This window comes from Plecotus auritus, assembly GCF_963455305.1.
Source record: "Plecotus auritus genome assembly, chromosome: 7".
NCBI classification, from domain to species: domain Eukaryota; kingdom Metazoa; phylum Chordata; class Mammalia; order Chiroptera; family Vespertilionidae; genus Plecotus; species Plecotus auritus.
In genome coordinates this window covers 47,026,460-47,043,711 of record NC_137774.1, presented here as the reverse complement: position 1 = coordinate 47,043,711, position 17,252 = coordinate 47,026,460, and the positions used below count along the sequence as shown (strand labels likewise).

Genomic DNA, 17,252 nt, shown 5'->3' with positions numbered 1-17,252 from the left:
ACTCTGTTTTGCATTTTCTTAATCCTGGATGTGACCAGCCCCTGTTGGGGCCATTTGGCTCCGAGTGGTGTGGGCAGAGTTCTCAGGAGAAGCCTGGGACCTTGGGAGTGGGCAGGTTCAGCTCCTTTGGGCTGTAGGTAAGGGAGAAGCCCAGAGTGGTGCCTTACTCTGCCAGACGCCACACAGCCAGGCAGAGAGAAAGAGGGCTGGGAAGCAGGCCCACAGAGATCTTCCGGTTCACACATGTGTGCTGTGTGTGTGCGTGTTCCGTTGTGTGGTCAGGGCAGCTCGTGGGTGCACGCACCGGAGTTGCCGGGGCAGCAGAAAGGGCAGCTCCTTTCCGGGTCGCAAGTTGGGGGCATGTACTGAGCACAGGATTACATAACAGCATGAGGAGCCATTTAGGTTTCTGGAAAGAGCAGGGAAGTTAGAATCTAGAAAGCGGATTTGTGTGGATTCAGCCACATCCCAGGGACGCTGTGTCAACGTCTCTGAGGCTCTGGTGCCCAGCATGTTGTGGGGGTCGTCATGCCCGGCTGACCCTGTCGAGGACATCCTGGATCCCGATGGTGTGATGGTGTCTGGAAACCATAAGGCATCCCCACAAGTTCAGTCCCCGTGACAGGTAGGGGGTGCCGCCAGCAACAGAGGAGTTCTCCCAAGATTGGTTTTTTGGCGTGCTGCCAAGCGCAGTGCGTTTTTCCGTCGTTGAAAGTCTCGGACTCGCAGTGTTGGAGCGCTGCGACACGAACGCTTGTGTGTGTTGGGTTGTGAAGTCAGATGTGCTCTTTACACATGTGTGAAACTGCTGGCCTTGAGTGGTGAGCAAAGGGACCCGAATTCCCTGCTCCTGCTCTGGGGGCCGTGATTTCCTTCCCTGGGAAAGCCGGGGAGGAAAAGGCAGGGTCCTCGTGGGGAGAGCCCCTCGCAAGCCTCCTTCTGAGAAGCTGATGCGGTGCAGTGGGCAACACAGACAGGGACAGGCAGGCCAGCTGGGAGGCGTGAGGTCTGGGGCCGGAGGTGGCAGCCCCTCTCCCAGGACCTGAGGTGGGGGACAGGGGGGCGGGGGGAAGCTCCCAGGGTCAGACTGAGAAGGACGCCGGTGATTCTGGCAGCGTGGGCCCTGCTCGCCCTGCACTCCTCCCAGTGGCCCCGGGACACACCTTCCTTCCCAGGCCAGGAGCCTGCAGGTTTGGATCCGCGCTCCTCCCAGGAGGACGATCCGATCTTCCTCCCGACAGGCATGTTCCAGGGACTGGCTTGCAGCTCTGTCTTGCTACCCCATGGGGGTCTGCCCGTGGTGGCAACCGTGTCATTTCACCTTCAGACCCCACGGATGTGCACGTGTCCTCCCCGAGGCTGCTATGCCTGCTCGCTTGCTCCTCGGCCCCTCGAACCCCTGCTCATCTCCCAGAGCGCTCCGTGCAGGCTGTGCCTCAGGCCACCTTCTCTGACGGCGTCCCCAGCTGGCAGTGCTCCTTACGCTGTTTACTCAGCTTCCTCACACGCCTCCTCCCCTTCTGAACGTTCTCATCCACTGATGGGGTACCGTTTTTTCATAGACAGAGTAGGACAGGTTTTTCATGGCTCCTTCTGCCCCAGAAACCTGTGCTTCCGTTCCAAGGAAGGTTAGAACCAGTTTGGGGTGCCCTGCTCTGGGGTGAGAGGGAGTTGGCCACACATCAACAGCCCTCGGACAGATTTTTGGTTTTTAAATATATATTTTTTATTGTTGACAGTATTATGGATGTCCTCCACCCCCACCCTCCTCCTCTGTTCATCCCCTACCTGCCCCCGCCCCCCAAGGCCTTCACCACACCATTGTCTGTGTTCATGGGCTATGCAGATAAGTATATAAGTTCTTTGGTTTATCTCTTCTCTTCCCCCCGCTTCCCCTCCCCCCAGGTATGTCAGTCTGTTCCATGTTTCCCTCTATGCTTCAGGTCTTATTTTGTTCATTAGATGCCACAAATAAATGAGATCATGTGATATTTGTCCTTCGCTGATGGACATGGAGACTATTACACTAAGTGAAATAAGCCAATCAGTGGCAGGTTTTCCAGTTTGCCGCAGTCCCCACCCATCTCTCTGTCTCCAGCACTGAGACCTATAATGGAACAGTTGCCATCGTTCATTTGGTTGGTGATGTTTTTCTCATGTTTACAGACATGTGAAATACATCCTGTATTCATGTCTATGAAAAGAGGGCCATGCGCTTCAAGATGCTCCAGAGTCTATTTCTTCCTGAAAGTGAATGTATCCGTCTCTAAAGATCCATGTTCTAGAAACAGAGGTAGAACAGACTCCCTTTCCCCTCTCAGAGTCAGTGGTTCTCAAAGCACGATTCCTGAACCCCAGCAGCAGCACTCGGGAACATTTTAGAAATGCGGGCTGTTGGGTGTCACCCAAACCTGCTGATTCAGAAACTTGGAAGAAGGGGCCAGCAGTCTGTTGTAATGGCCCTTCTGACACAACAGAAAGAACTGAAGCATGGATAGGGAGCCGGCACCTGTTGTTGTCCCTCTCCATCCTTTATGACCCAGCGGAAGGAAAGGTGGGGATCCCTGGCCTAAGAGAAGGAGTGAGGGGTTCCCCACACCCTCCAGGCAGAGTTCTGTGTGGGCTCTGAGGGCTGGCGGAGTCCAGCCAGCTACAGGATCTCACAAATCCCATTCCCTTTTGTCCAGCCACCACCTGTTCGGCACTTCCATCTGTGGGTGCCACGGGTGCCACAGTGGAGAACAGCCTTCCAGGGTGCCTTCCAGGGTCCTGAGAGAGAGATGGTCACCAGGCCGGCTTCCCCTGGAAGAAGCGGTGTGTAACTGTAGCAAACCAGGCCAGGGCACTGAGTCTCACCCAGAGAGATCAGGTAGGCGGCTCAGGCTTATCAGAGATGTCCAAGCATCCATGGCCTCGTTGTCCTTAGGTGAAAACAATATGCCAGTTCTTTAAAAACATATGGGTAGGCCCTGGCCAGGTGGCTCAGTTGGTGAGAGCATCGTTCTGATACACCAAGGTTGCGGGTTCAAGCCCCGGTCAGGGCTCATACAAGAATCAACCAATGAATCCATAAAGAAGTGGAACAACAAATCAGTGTTTCTCTCTCCTTTCTTCTCTCTCTAAAATCAATAAATAAAATTCAGAAGCATTTGAAAGCATATGGGTAAAAGCCCAGCACATGAACCTTTCAGGTCTAGCACTGATAGCTCAGACGACTGTTGTCCTGGATGGTCACGTGGCTCTGTCCGCTTTCCTTCTGGCTGACGGCTTTAATGACTCCAGTGGGCAGTCCCAGCAAGCCAGGAGAGTGCATTTCCCAAGTGTATCTACTTGGGGGGGCTCTAGGCCCAGGAGAGGCTTTCTCAGAGCCCCCAGCCACGCTATTGCTGACCCCCCCATTCTGTTCATTTGTGACTTGGAGGCCTCTGAAGGCCCCTCTTGCGTACAACAGATACACACACGGGCAGTGTTTCTCCCTTCACCTTCTTGTCTCCCTCTCTGCCTCTACCCTCACGTGCGTGCCCAGGTGAGCCCAGGAAAGTAAGAACCCCTCTTTCTAAGTGGGCTGATAGATCCTGGTCAGAGACCAGGGGAACTCCATCTATTCAGCACACACTTACTGGGTGCGTTTTCTGTGCCTGGGAACTTGGGGAGCTCAGACACCCAGAGTGAGGACTGCTGGTCACAGGCCGCCCGATCACCGCCGTGGGGGTGAGGAGCAGACCAGCCTGCGTGGGAGGGAGACAGGCGGGGCGGGGGCTGCATCTCCCAGGAGACAGCAAGAAGTGAGGCCCCTGGCCCCTGGGTGGAGCAAGGCGGGTTTCTGTCCCTGCCGGAGCATTGGACCCACACTCCCGGATTTCATGGGAGCTGAGCTTGGGTGCTGCCTTGTGCTCTTGTTCCCTGTGGGCGGGGCTGCCTGTCCCGGCTCCCAGCTCTGCCAGCTCTTTCAGCTCAAACTCCACTGTGGCTCTCTGTTGACTTTCTTCTCAGGTGTCATTTCAGCGTGGTGGCTGGTCAGGGCTCTTGGCCGTGGAAATGCTAATCTTGGCACTTTCCTACTTTCCTTCTCTCCCCTGGCACCTCCACTGCAGTTAAGGAGGCCCCCACCTCTCCGCCCTCCCCCCCCTCGCCACTGGCCATCAGTTATTACATTCTCCTGTGTGAAATGGGTAATTAGGGACTGGCTAAGCATGGCTCCCACTGTAACCTCTACCTGAAGATTTGCCTTTGGACAGGAGAATCCAGGGCACCCTGCAGGCCAACCTCGGGTACAGGGGATGGGGTGAGGAGGAATTGCTCTAGCCTTGGACACAGGACACCGGGTTCAGACACTCCGTGTCTTGTGGTAAAACCCTGGGTAAGACCTTGGTTTATGCCATTATAAAATGAAATGAGAACGCTTCTCTCCTGATGTTCTTGTGAGGGTCAGATGAACTACAAAGTTCACGGTACTGGCCCCACAGCCAGGGCTTCAGCAGCTGAGAACAGCTAACAGTACCTAGTGTGGCGCCCAGGCAGTGGGAGCGACCTTGCTGATGTGCAGTGAGAAAAAAAGGAACCAAACCCTAGCCAGTTTGGCTCAGTGGATAGATCGCCAGCCTGTGGTCCCGGGTTCGATTCTGGTCAAGATCCCATATCTCGGTTGCAGGCTCGATCCCTGGCCCTGGTCAGGGCTCATGTGGGAAGCAACCAATCAATGTGTCTCTCTCAAATAGATGTTTCTGTCTGTCTCTCCCCCTCCCTTCCATTCTCTCTAAAAATCAATGGAAAAAAATATCCTCGGGTGAGGATTAACGAAAGAAGAAGAAAAAGAGAGAGAAGGAACCTAACCATTTCTTTCCTGTTATCCAACCAGTCTCCCTGTTAGGAGCGTGAATGTGGAGGGGTGTTCTTTCCCGGGGTGTCCTTGGTGATGGCAGCAGGGTGCACGTGAAGGCGGAGGCAGGCAGCTCCAGGTGGCGGCCAGGGCCTTGCTGGGTTAGTTTGCAGCTCCTGTCCAGGGCAGTGTTGGTCTTGGTCTGGGTTTTTTTTTTGGGGGTGGGGTGGGGGGGTCACCCGCTTTCCAGTGGCCTGTGGGGGTGTGGGTGTCTCAACTTATGATCCTCTAAATTCCAGTCTTGTCCACTGGGTGCTGCAACTCCAGTTCCCATGCCCTTGCTCTCGCTCCCGCAATGGGCTCCGTCTGTGTCAGAGGAGTCAGAGTGTGTCGCTCTGCACAGGCAGCAGGGCTGCTGGGAACGCCGCACCGCAGCGTGAGCGACTCAGGGTTGGGGACTTCAGCCGATGACTTTCCTCCCAGGTTGCTCAGTGATGTAATGGGGACAGGAAGCTGGGGCAAGGCTAATATCACAGAGGATCCACCATGGTTTTGGCCCTCAACTCTTTATAAGAATTCAGTGAAGTAGGTGGTGGTATTTCTATATCTATTTGTAGAAAATAAAAAAATAAAAAATGAGGTTCAAAGAGGTGACATGACTTCCCTGAGGTTCTAGAAGCTGGATTTGGGAACAAGCAAATGGATGTCTGTGAGCAACCTAGTGATGTGTGGGGGCTGTAGCTTCTGTTTCTTATCCATGCACACATCCCAACGCATCCATGCATACCTTGTTTTAGGACTCCCTGTCACAGGGTGGTTTCTAGAAGTTTCTGGAATCTTCTAGAGGCCCCCTTGTTGGAATGGAGATTTGCATTTTAATGAGTGGAAAAAAATAGGCAGAAGAAGATTTGCCAAAGGGAAAATCAAGTGCTCTCATGACTTCACTCCTCTTGTGTGCACAGCTGTTTCCTCTCTGCTCCCCCTCCCTTCATGGGGCCTACTGGCCACAAATGTGGGAAGTAGCTCAGGATGAGCAGAGAGCCAGACTCGATGGTCAGGGTCACCTTGCACAGGACAGTAAAGGGGTCAGCCCAGGAGCCATCCTAGGTGGGGTTCTGGCTTCTGCCATCTGACCAGAACTAGTCCCTTAGGCATGATGGCAACATTAGCACCAGGACTGAGGAGGAGGGACCTCTGCTTTGGGACTGGGGAGCCTTGGTGTTCAATCCCTGTCTGTCTCTGGACCTCAGTTTCCCAATCTGTAAAATGGCAACATGGGATCAAATGATCTCTAAGTTCCTTTCCACCCCTAATTTTGAGAATGTTCTTTATTGTTGCTCATGCTATCTTAATTCAGTGCATTTTCTTAAAAATACTTTCCCCCACAATTCCCTGCCCAAGTCTTCCTGCCATTTGAAACACCATATAATGAATCCTAATCTAATCAATAGTATTCATTTTAGGGGATGGAAAGTGAGATGGGATATGTCAAGGGAGATTTTATTAGTAAATTAAATTATCTAAATATTTAAAAATAAGACTATATTTGTACATTAGCTCATGATGGAATAGTTAAAAATTTCTTTACATGCATTAAAATAAATATGCTCATCATGGAAATACAGAAAAGCAGAAATAATAAAAAAAATTAGTATTCTTTCCCCCTTTTTTACTGTATATATTTGTCTACATAATTGGGATCATATAGTATATTTGGAACTTTATATGCTGATTTTGGGGAAGGGCAGTGGTTTACTGATTGTAAACATAATAAACACATTTTTAAAAATCTAATTTTTATTTTTTAAATACAAAATTTTTAATGTAATGAAATTAATAGTATAATTAAAACAGCCAGAGGAGTCCCACAATACAACACTGACCTTTGTTAACACTTTTGTGTGTCTCCTTAGTTCTTCATAGGGTGGGCACAGTATTTTTCCATAGCTGAGATCATACTGGGTACTCTGATTTCTAAAGCCGGAACTACTCTTAGAAGATGATATAAAGAGGGTTTTGATGACAGAAAGCATCAGTCACTGGGTGGTTTATTAGTCTTTACTTATTTCAGAGGGGAGGAAAGACTTGGTTCATTTAAAATGAATTTTAAATATGCAGAAAATCATTTCTCAAGTTCCCCGGCAACGGCAGTGGCCACTGTGGTGTTCTACACGCGTAGCCTTGCCAGGGCCAGGGAGGGACAAAGGCCTTTTGTGTGGCGATTCTCCCAGCAGTGTCCCCAAAGCCTCAGTGTCCCCCCTGGTCGGCCTGTGCGTAGATGCAAAAGGCAGCATCAGCTATAAGTGCTCCCCACCTGGCCGGAGGCTTCGCCGGGACTGGCCTTGAAGGCTGTTGCAGGAGAAACACATACCTGTTTCCAGAGGAGAGGGCGGCAGAGGAGGAGGAAATGCCAGGGCCCACATGTCGGCCCGGGGCTGGGACACCCACCAGAGGGCACACGGTTTGCTGGATTTCTGAGTTGGGGGTCTGCACTGAGTAGAAGTCAGTCAGGCACAGGTGCGTTTATATGTTTCCTTCTCCTTGTCATCTCCCTAATTGCGCTTTCCCTCAGTGCCTGGGAGCGAGTGGGCGGGATCCTCACTTGCACGTCTTAGAGAACCTTCCTGTTTCTTGCACATGAAACATGGCAGCAACTGGGCTGGCTATGGACGTTTCAGACCTCAGCTTTGCAGACAGAAACTCATATGTGCAGTGCAGTTTGTCCCACCGTTCAGCAGATGTTTATGAACACCCTTAGTGATGAACAAGATAATGAGCACGCCCCACGAAGCGCTGGCTTCAATGGCATTTCTCCTTATCGCTCGTAGAGGGGCCATGCCAGGCCCTGGTGAGCAGTGAGCGAAAAAACGATTCCCTGGCTGAGGTTTCCCTTTGCCTGTTTTTTGGTTTTTTTTGCATGATTTTAAAATTATCTTTTATTATTTTTGTAATGGATTATTGATTTTAATCTATTCTGGTCTTTTCTAACAGAACACTTCTTAATCACACATTGCTTCTTTATTGCCTTTTCTGTCTTGCGATTTAGGGAGCTCTTTTTAAGTTTACCCTGCACTTTATTGAATTGCCTTTTTATATTTTTATTTTTTCACATCTGCCTAATGTGGATTTAAATAAGCAATTTTGTATAAGCCTTACCTCATCCGTTTTCTTCCTTGTGTCATTCTTTCTATGTTAGCTGTTTTTTTCCATTATGAATTTCTGTTCCTCTTTTAGAGAGCTCGCACCTTTTCTTGCATTCTAGCAGTTTCCCGACTTTTTCTTCTGAATTATTTTCTGAGATGTGCTCTTCCTTTGATCCTGCAGGATGGCACATACTCACCCTGATTCCACATGCTTTTCCCACCGTTCTGTACTCATTCTTGAACAAGGCAGGACCTGTGTAGATGTTGCATATACCAGCAGCTGAGCGCATGCATGTAGACTGCCACTGGCCGTGGCACCTTGATGGAGGGCTGAATCCTTCCCTCTGTTGCTTGCCAGCAACTCAGTGATGGGCACATCTCCCAGTCCACTTCCTGTTTTCAGACTGGCTCTCATTTGAGCACTGCTGTTTTACGGCCTGGTTCTCTGATATTCTGATTGATGAGGGGCCTTGGACCCACCGTGTTGAGTGCAAGAAGCTGCTGCCAGTCACCTCACAGGAGCCCTTGGCCCAGCGGGCCCAGGACCAGCCACTACCCACATCCCCGTTCGTCTTCTCTCCTGCTTTCTTCTCTCCTGCTTTCTTCTCTATTGATCTTTTCTCCTTCCCTGTGTGTCTCACGCTCACAGCCCCTTGTGTGCGAAGACCAGATTCCCATGCCCACCCCTCTTTCTGAGTCGGATGGGGACGGGGGCAGCCTCTTTGTAATTAGTGAGCATGTTCCTTGGTGTCTCACTTGGGCACTGTTAACTTCCTATTTCTTGTTGGGACTCCCTGCTCAGTTGGTTTCTGTGACTCTGATTCCCAGAAACCCGTGTAGCCCCTGAGTGTGAGCCATGGGCTGGGTTGGAGCAGAAAAGAATGAAGAGCTGGTTCTTGCCTTCGAGAGTCCTGGAGAGGGCCCCAGGTCTACACGCACTGGTTGAGAGCCCCAAGGCAGGGGCCAGGGTCCAAGGAGTATCAGGGAGACTTTGTTCTCCCATCACGTGGAGAACACGCCCCAAGGTTCAGCTCTTCCTCCTTCTTTATGAACCCTAAAAGCCGACCCCCAGGATTTCGCCACCATCCCCACACAGGTGCTCCAGCTCTGTGTGCTAAGGGCCAGACTCACCCCGATTGCTCACCAGTCACTTTGAACCTAAGTATGAAGCCAGCATACTCTACCACACCCTCCCAATCTTACCCCCACTGCAGCTGATCTTGGCTGGGTTACTCGTCCTAGTTCTCTTGTTCCCTTCGGAATCAACTTCTACTTTCTCCCAGTCCCCCCACGTCTCATCAGTCACCCAGGCTTATGCTGCTTCCTACTTGATGTCCCTCTTCTCTGGGTGAGCCCTTTCTCTCCTTTCCTGCTGTCAGGCAAATTCCATTATCTTCTGCGAAGCCTCCCTTGACCGCCCCGCCCGAAAGCGGGCTTGCCCCGCTCTGGGTTCTGAAAGCTCTTATTGTCTGTCAGATTATCACTTGGCACTTAGTATAGACTCCCTTGTTGGTTATTTCTTCTTTTTTTTCTTTTGTGTTTGTGACTTATCTTCCCCATGTCAGATGCCCAGTCTTTTGTATTGTACTTGCCTGCACTGCCCACAACATTCAGGAAAAGGTGGTCAGTGACTATTAGTGACTATAGGTAACTGGACTGGTCACATAGCCAAGGGGCTGCTTATCAGGAGCCGGGGGTCTTCGAGGTCCTGCACCCTGGAGACTGCACCAGCTCGTGAATAATTCTTCCCTTCATGATTGTGAAGCATTTAGAAAAAGTGAGTCATCGCCATGCCCAGATGTTCTTCCTTATTAATAATCTTTATGAGACAACACGATTCGTTCTATAGAAGACATTGGCTGAGATGGGCCTGTAGTGAACCTGGCCTGGGTATGTGTATTTCAGTTTTCAACTCAGCTGAAACAAAGACAAAGAACAAGAGGGTGGGTTGCAGCTGATGCCTTTAAACCCCAGAAAATGCAGCTCCGTGGAAATGATTGTGTCTTTTTGCTTTTGGATTTCCTACTGTTTCTCATTTGCTCACATGGCCCCATATGTAGAAACCTACCTGTTTGCAGAAACCCAGAAAGGGAGAACAATTTTCACAGCGACTTTAATGATAGACGACTATCAATCAAGCAAAAGAAAAGTGACTTCCTCATTCAGAACCTGGGGTAACCCCAAATGGCAAACCCCCTAGAATGCATTTGCAAGTCGTATGCACCCTGACATAACTTTGGTTAGAATCAAACGTCCACAGGGCTGGTTTGTGCTGCCTGGCTCAGGCCGGAGTAGATTAGCCTCCTGGTTTATAGTGGCCAGAAAGGTCCCTTGCCTTTGGCTGGAGGCCACAATGGGAACTGCCTCAGTTTCCCTGAGATTGGACCAATAGTGAGCCCTGCTACAGATGCCCGGACCTCGTTTTCTAGTCATCTTAGTCACTACACTCGCCAAGAGGCTGGGCGCGCACGGTTCATCTTCCCTGGAGAGCCTGCCCCTGTGCATCTCATGATCTCATGAGTGGCTCACGTCTCCATTTAAATGAATGTGTGTGTGTGTGTGTGTGTGTGTGTGTGTGTAGTGAAACACACATAACAAAAAGTGTACCAGTGTAACCATTTTTAGTAGCTTTAAAAACATTGAACTTACAGGAAAAATGGCGGCGGAATAGACAGACGTGTTCCGAGCCTTGTCCCAGAGCAGAAAGAAAGAACAGCTGAGGGTCGCACTAGGAGTGTTTGTTGGCAAGTTGGGGGGCAGCTGAACTCCAGAAGAAGGTGGGAGACTGCTAGACGGGGTTCCCCTGACCTGGCAGCTCCCACTGCGGCTGGGTCCCCTCCCGGAGCTGCGGGCTTGGACGCGGAGTAGCCGCCATCTGGAACCGGAAAGTGGAGCTTATCGGAAGCCTGAGAATCCACAACGGCGGCACCCACGGAACAGCTGCGAGCCCCAGAACAACGCTCCCCAATTGGCGCAAACACACGGGTTCAGAGGAGCTCTACACTCCACCACGGAAAGGTCAGATTTCGCCTGGGATAAGGAGAGAGAGAACTACATAACCAGACACCCAGAGAAGAGAGACCATGGGGAGACAAAGACACAGCCCGCATATGAAAGAAAAGCAGGCATCACCAGAAAAGGAAGTAAACGAAATGGAAGCAAGCAACCTTCCAGAAAAAGAATTCAGAGAAATGGTCATAAGGTGGCTGAAAAGAATGGAAGACAAATTTGACAATATGAGCAAGAACCAAGAGGAAATGAAGAAGAACCAAGAAGAAATGAAAAATGACATCGCTGCTGTAAAGAACTCAATAGAAAGCATCAAGAGTAGACTAGAAGAAGCAGAGGACCGCATCAGTGAGCTAGAAGACAAGATGGGAAAAAATACCCAAGTAGAACAACTTCTAGAAAAAAAAATTAAAAGGCAGGAGGAGAGCCTAAGGGAACTTTGGGACAACACGAAACAAAACAACATCCGCATAATAGGGGTTCCAGAAGGAAAGGAAGCTGAGCAAGGAATAGAAAACCTATTTGAAGAAATAATGACAGAAAATTTCCCTGATATAGAGAAGAAAAAACCCACACAAATCCAAGAAGCTCACAGAGTCCCAAGCAAAATGAACCCCAAAAGACCGACGCCAAGGCACATTATAATTAAATTGGCAAACACCAACGACAAAGTAAGAATCTTAAAAGCGGCCAGAGAGAGACAGAAAGTTACATACAAAGGAACCCCCATCAGACTAGCAACTGATTTCTCAACAGAAACTCATCAGGCCAGAAGGGAATGGAATGAAATATACAAAGTCATGCAAAGGAAGGGTCTGAATCCAAGAATACTGTACCCAGCAAGGCTGTCAATCAAAATTGAAGGTGAAATCAGGAGCTTCACAGACAAAAAAGGACTAAGGGAATTTATTACCACCAAACCAGCAATGCAAGAAATGCTAAAGGGTCTGCTGTAAAAAAAAAAAAAGAAATAGGAAGCGAAGAAGGAACACAGGTGTAAAGAATAGGAATGGCGACAAACAAGTACCTATCAATAATAACTTTAAATGTAAACGGATTAAATGCCCCAATCAAAAGACATAGGGTAATGGATTGGATAAGAAAACATGACCCATATATCTGCTGTCTACAAGAAACCCACCTCAGAAAAAAAGACGCACACAGACTGAGGGTGAAGGGATGGAAAAAGGTTTTCCAGGCAAATGGAACTGAAAAAAAAGCTGGGGTAGCAATACTTATATCTGACAAATTAGATCTCAAACTGAAGGACATAACAAGAGATAAGGAAGGCCACTTCATAATACTAAAGGGAGCAATCCAACAAGAAGAAATAACTCTGGTAAACATATATGCACCCAATACAGGAGCACCCAAATACATAAAAAAACTCCTGGAGGATATCAAGGGAGAGATTGACAGCAATACAATCATAGTAGGAGACTTCAATACCCCACTATCACCATTGGACAAATCCTCTAAACAAAAAATCAGCAAAGAAACATCAATCCTAAATGACTCACTAGACCAGATGGAATTAATTGACATCTTCAGAACATTTCACCCCAAAGCCACAGAATATACATTCTTCTCAAGTGCACATGGGTCATTTTCAAAGATAGACCATATGTTGGGACATAGGCAAAGTCTCTTCAAATTCAAGAAGATAGAAATCATATCAAGCATCTTCTCAGACCACAGTGGCATAAAACTGGAAATCAACTACAATAAAAACAACCCAAAGAAATCAAACACATGGAGACTAAACAGCATGCTATTAAACCATGACTGGGTTACCAGAGAAATCAAAGAAGAAATAAAAAACATCATGACAACAAATGACAATGAATACACTACAATCCAAAATCTATGGGACACAGCGAAAGCAGTCTTGAGAGGGAAGTTCATAGCTCTACAAGCCTACTGCAAAAAACAAGAAACAGGGGTAATAAATTACCTAACCCAACAACTCAAAGAGTTAGAAAAAGAGCAACAAGAAAAGCCCAGTGTAAGCAGAAGGAAGGAAATAATAAAGATCAGAGCACAGATAAACGACATAGAGACCAAAGAAACAATACAAAAGATCAACAAAACCAAGAGCTGGTTCTTTGAAAGGATAAACAAGATTGATGAACCTCTAGCCAGGCTCACCAAGAAGCAAAGAGAGAGGACCCAAATAAACAAAATCAGAAATGAAAGAGGTGAAATAACAACAGATCCCGCCGAAATACAAAGGATTGTTAAAAAATACTACGAACAACTCTATTCCAACAAACTGGACAACCTGGAGGAAATGGACATATTCCTAGAAAAATATAACCTTCCAAAACTCAATCAGGAAGAATCTAAACAGCTCAATATGCCAGTAACTATGGAAGAAATTGAAGCAGTCATCAAAGAGCTTCCAGCAAACAAAAGCCCGGGGCCAGACGGCTTCACAGGAGAGTTTTACCAAACATTCAAGGAAGAACTAAAACCTATCCTCCTCAGACTATTCCAGAAAATTCAAGAGGAAGGAACACTTCCAAGCTCCTTCTATGAAGCCAGCATCACCCTAATACCAAAACCAGATAAAGACAACACAATGAAAGAGAATTACAGGCCAATATCCCTCATGAATGTAGATGCCAAAATCCTCAACAAAATTCTAGCAAATCGGATCCAGCAGTACATCAGAAAGATCATACACCATGACCAAGTAGGGTTTATCCCAGGAATGCAAGGATGGTTCAATATCCGAAAATCAATAAATGTGATACATCACATAAACAAATTGAAAGATAAAAATCACATAGTCATATCAATTGATGCAGAAAAAGCATTTGACAAAATCCAACACCCTTTCTTGATAAAAACTCTCAACAAGGTGGGAATAGAAGGATCATACCTCAACATAATAAAAGCTATATATGATAAACCCACAGCTAACATCATACTCAATGGGCAAAAACTAAAACCATTTCCCCTAAGAACAGGAACAAGACAGGGATGCCCACTCTCACCACTCCTGTTTGACATAGTACTGGAAGTATTAGCCATTGCAATTAGACAAGAAGAAGAAATAAAAGGCATCCAAATTGGAAAAGAAGAAGTAAAGCTGTCCCTATTTGCAGATGACATGATATTGTACATAAAAAACCCGAAAGACTCTATCAAAAAACTAACAGACTTAATAAATGAATTCGGCAAGGTAGCAGGATACAAAATTAACGCCAAGAAATCTATGGCATTTCTATACACCAACAGTGAACTTACAGAAAGAGAGACTAAAAAAGCAATCCCATTTTCCATCGCACCAAAAAAATTAAGATACTTAGGAATAAACTTAACCAAGGAGGTAAAAGACCTATATGCGGAAAACTACAGGACACTGAAAAAAGAGATAGAGGAAGATGTAAACAGATGGAAGAACATACCATGTTCATGGATTGGTAGAATCAACATCATCAAAATGTCCATACTACCCAAAGCAATCTATAGATTCAATGCACTCCCCATTAAAATACCAACAGCATATTTCACAGACCTAGAAAGAACTCTCCAAAAATTCATCTGGAATAAAAAAAGACCCCGAATAGCCACAGCAATCCTGAGAAAGAAGAATAAAGTAGGAGGGATCTCAATACCAGATTTCAAGCTGTATTACAAAGCCACTGTTCTCAAAACAGCCTGGTACTGGCACAAGAACAGACATATAGATCAATGGAATAGAATAGAGAATCCAGATATCGACCCAAACCAATATGCGCAATTAATATTTGACAAAGGAGGCATGAGCATACAATGGAGTCAAGACAGTCTCTTCAATAAATGGTGTTGGGAAAATTGGACAGATACATGCAAAAAAATGAAACTAGATCACCAACTTACACCATACACAAAAATAAACTCAAAATGGATACAGGACTTAAATATAAGACGGGAAACCATAAAAATACTAGAGGAATCCACAGGCAGCAAAATCTCAGACATATGCCAAAAGAACTTTTTCAGTGATACTGCCCCTAGGGCAATGGAAGCCAAAGAGAAAATAAACAAATGGGACTACATCAAAATAAAAAGCTTTTGCACAGCAAAAGAAACCATCAACAAAACAACAAGAAACCCCACTGTATGGGAGAACATATTTGCAAATGGTATCACTGATAAAGGTTTAATTTCCAACATCTACAGGCAGCTTATACAACTTAATAAAAGGAAGATAAATGATCCAATAAAAAAATGGGCAATGGACCTAAATAGAATCTTTTCGAAAGAAGACAGAAGGAAGGCCAAGAGACACATGAAAACATGCTCAAAGTCACTTATTATCCGAGAGATGCAAATCAAAACGACAATGCGATACCATCTCACACCTGTCAGAATGGCTATCATCAACAAATCAATAAACGACAAGTGTTGGCGAGGATGCGGAGAAAAAGGAACCCTCGTGCACTGCTGGTGGGAATGCAGACTGGTGCAGCCACTGTGGAGAACAGTATGGAGTTTCCTCAAAAAACTGAAAATGGAACTCCCATTTGACCCAGTAATCCCACTCCTAGGAATATATCCTAAGAAACCAGAAACACCAATCAGAAAGGATATATGCACCCCTATGTTCATAGCAGCACAATTTACAATAGCTAAGATTTGGAAACAGCCTAGGTGCCCATCAGCAGATGACTGGATCAGAAAACTATGGTACATCTACACAATGGAATACTATGCTGCCATAAAAAAGAAGGAATTACTACCATTTGTAGACACCTGGATGGAATTAGAGAACATTATGCTAAGTGAAATAAGCCAGTCAATGAAAGAAAAATACCACATGATCTCACTCATTTAGGGATAATGAAAAACATTATAAACTGATGAACCAAAAGATAGTTACAGAGGCAGTAAAGCATCAAACAGAGTGTCTAATTACAGCGGTAAGGTTAGGGAGAGGTGGGGGAAATAAGAGATCAACTGAAGGACTTGTATGCATGCATATAAGAGTAACCAACGGATGCAAAACATTGGGGGGTGAGGGCAGGTATGGGAGTGGGGTGGGGGGGGGGCAATGGTAAGATATGTACACATATAATACCTTAATAAAAATTTGAAAAAATAAAAATAAAAAAAAAATAAAAAAAGGAACGGAAAAAAAAAATAAATAAATAAATAAATAAATAAATAAAAAAATAAAAACATTGAACTTCTTGTGCAACCATCATCACCGTCCATCTCCAGGACTTTTTCATCTTGCAAAACCGAAACTCTGCATCTGTTAAGCAGTAACTCCCCATTGCCCCCTCCCCCCAGCACCTGGCAGCCACCATTCTACTTTCTATTTCTATGATCCTGACTATTCTAGGAACCTCACAGAAGTGGATTCTTACAGTATTTGCGGTTTTGTGACTGGCTCCTTTTTATTTAGCATAATGCCCTCAAGGTTCATTCATGTTGTAGCATGTGTCAGAGTTTCCTTCCTTTTTGAGGCTGAATAATGTCCCATTGTGTGTGCATGTGTGCGCGCGCGTGCGTGCGTGTGTATCACATTTGTTTATCATTCACCCATCAGTAGGCACTTGGGTTTCTTCTACCCCTTGGTTATTGTGAATAATGCTGCCATAAACAGGGGTGTGCAAATATATCTGTTCGAGTCCCTGCGCTCATATCTCTTGGGTATATCCTCAGTCGTAGAATTGCTAGATCATATGGTGATTCTATGTTTAATTTTTTAGGAGCTGCCATACAGTTTCCATAGCAGCTGTGCCATGTTACATTCCCACCAGCAGGGGTTCCAGCGCTCCCAGGTCCTCGTTAGCACTTGTCTTTTCTGTGCTTTTGATAGCCATTCCACTGGGTGTGAGGTAACATCTCACTGTGCTTTGCATTTCCCTAGTGGTGAGCAATGTGGAGCATCTTTTCACGTACTAATTGGCCATTTGTAGATCTTCTTTGGAGACTGGTCCTTGGCCCGTTCCTAATTAGGTTGTATGATTTTAGGTGGTTGTTGAGCCGAAACTATTTGTGCCCAGGAAACAGCAGCTCTCGTCTTCAGCCGCTGCTGTTAGTAACAACACCGCCAGCCTTTTGCTGAGAACTCACATCCCCTCACACTGTGCTAAGTGTTTGTATGGATTTCCCGCCTTTATCCTCACAGCCACCTATTGAGAACTATGTTGTGATCATCTCCATTTTACCCTTGAAGGAGCCACAGTGTAGAGGCCTTGCTCCCCGTATCACAGCTGCTGAATCGACAGGGTGTGACCATGATCCGACTCTTCTCTAGGGGATGGCACCGAATTCCTAGCCCT

At 46.7% G+C, this 17,252-nt stretch overlaps 1 protein-coding gene across 3 annotated transcripts in view; it reads left to right on the top strand.

Annotated features, from left to right (window-relative positions):
• GAS7 (growth arrest specific 7) overlaps positions 1-17,252 on the top strand; it is a 211,203-nt gene that overhangs the window by 99,337 nt on the left and 94,614 nt on the right. Inside the window, exon 1 of one of the 3 annotated variants that reach the window (XM_080681517.1) lies at positions 7,299-7,336. The exons of the other annotated variants lie outside the window; for them this stretch is intronic. The gene's annotated coding sequence lies outside the window, so the exon portion shown is untranslated. Of the gene's footprint in view, positions 1-7,298; positions 7,337-17,252 lie in introns of those variants that run through there. 3 annotated transcript variants of the gene reach the window in all.